Below are 2,186 nucleotides of genomic sequence, written 5' to 3'. Positions count from 1 at the left end.
AACATTGTCTCTTGAGTGCAGCTCATCCACTCTTGACAGTCCAGATAAACCCTGCGGGTCACAGAAACCCACAAACATACTATTCTGTTCCATTCCTCCATTTTACTCCCAGTCCTCCACCCAGTCCTCACCCTCCACCCCCAGGAAATTCCTTGCCATCATCCTCTCCAATCTTCCCGGGTGCTTCCTCAACTTCCTGCCACACCCACCACACCAGCCTCCTCCCCCAGCTTTAATCACTCCTCCTCCTGGCTTCCCCTGCAAGGGGCAGGTTGGCTTGCTCACCCTGAAGTAGCACTCTCTCCCTTACACACTGGCATCTCCTTGGAAACAGCATCTCACCTGCCCTCCAGCACTGCCCGCCTAAGCAGGAGGTCTCAGTTTAATTCAAACGCAGATTCAGCTCGGGAGCACCCAGCTTCCACGTGCTAGCCTCCTGCCTCCCAGAGTATGGGCTCTTACTCTTCTCAACTAGAACAACATTTCCATAGCATGCTCTACCTCGGGGAGGGGGGAGGGGCCGGAGAAGGAGCTAACTTCCTCACCCTGACCTGGTGAGGCTGTCTTCTCCTCCAGGCTGAGGTTGGAAAGCCAGCTTTGCCTCATCTTCACATCCAGAGCTGGTGCTGCCTTATCAGGATGAGATTAAACAGGTATCTCTGAATGCTGGGTGGTTAGCGCAGAGCCAGGAGCGCAGCAGACTCCAAGGAAACAACAGCATTATTGACTGAGTAGCACTTTTAAGGAGCTGAGGCAGTGTGTTCACTTTCACGTGCCTCATCTCTTTTATCCTCTGAAACCATCACAGCTCACAAGGGAGATATTACACATCTCACACGCAGTGAAACCACCTGAGTCAAGATTCAACTCAGAAGCCCATGTCCCAGATCACGGCCCTGCACCCCCCACATGGTAGTTCTGGGCTATACTGCAAGCCAAGGCTGTGCTCTCATTGAAGGAAACAAGGACATTAAATGAGGTCATCTCCAACATAAGCAAGAACCATGAAGCTTAAAGGAACAAAACGAATGAGCCCATGAGCAAACTGCCGACCAGCTGAAGTCCATGATGAAGCTGTGGAGCTAAGCACCCACACAGGGCCACTCTTCTGTCCAGCGAGGATGTGGTCCACATGGTCCCTGTCCTCAGAGACTGTAAACAGCCCAGAGTTAAGTGAAGTTCAAGTTGATCCCGAGGTGAGTGTTGTATAAGGAGAATCTTTGGGCTGTGTCTGGAGAGTGCCTGAGAGCTTGGGGTGGTGGCCTGGCCCCTTGCCCTGAAGCACACTCACATTTTATAGGATGGATTAAAACATGTAGAAGTCTTTCTCCAGAAACTCCAACCAATTAACATCACTTTAATAAGTAAATAAATGCCTTTAATCCCAGCACTTGGGAGGCAGAGGCCCATGTCTCTCTGTGAGTCAAGGCCAGCCTGCTCTTACATGAGTTCCAGGACAGCCAGAGCTAAATAGAAATACCAAAAGATAAATAAACAGGATACAAATGTAGAGGTAAAAAGGTAAGAACAAACCCCAGAGTGTTCCCTTCTGCTCACTCAGTGGTTAGAGTAAGAGGAGGCAGAGGCAGGCAACTTCCTCCAACCTCAGCCTGGAGGAGAAGACAGCCTCACCAGGTCAGGGTGAGGAAGTTAGCTCCTTCTCCGGCCCCTCTCCCCTCCCCGAGGTAGAGCATGCTATGGAAATGTTGTTCTAGTTGAGAAGAGTAAGAGCCTATACTCTGGGAGGCAGGAGGCTAGCACGTGGAAGCTGGGTGCTCCCGAGCTGAATCTGCGTTTGAATTAAACTGAGACCTCCTGCTTAGGCGGGCAGTGCTGGAGGGCAGGTGAGATGCTGTTTCCAAGGAGATGCCAGTGTGTAAGGGAGAGAGTGCTACTTCAGGGTGAGCAAGCCAACCTGCCCCTTGCAGGGGAAGCCAGGAGGAGGAGTGATTAAAGCTGGGGGAGGAGGCTGGTGTGGTGGGTGTGGCAGGAAGTTGAGGAAGCACCCGGGAAGATTGGAGAGGATGATGGCAAGGAATTTCCTGGGGGTGGAGGGTGAGGACTGGGTGGAGGACTGGGAGTAAAATGGAGGAATGGAACAGAATAGTATGTTTGTGGGTTTCTGTGACCCGCAGGGTTTATCTGGACTGTCAAGAGTGGATGAGCTGCACTCAAGAGACAATGTT

This window comes from Psammomys obesus, unplaced genomic scaffold (genome assembly GCF_907164565.1).
Source record: "Psammomys obesus unplaced genomic scaffold, mPsaObe1.curated_primary_1811, whole genome shotgun sequence".
Lineage (NCBI taxonomy): Eukaryota > Metazoa > Chordata > Mammalia > Rodentia > Muridae > Psammomys > Psammomys obesus.
This window is presented reverse-complemented; position numbering follows the sequence as displayed.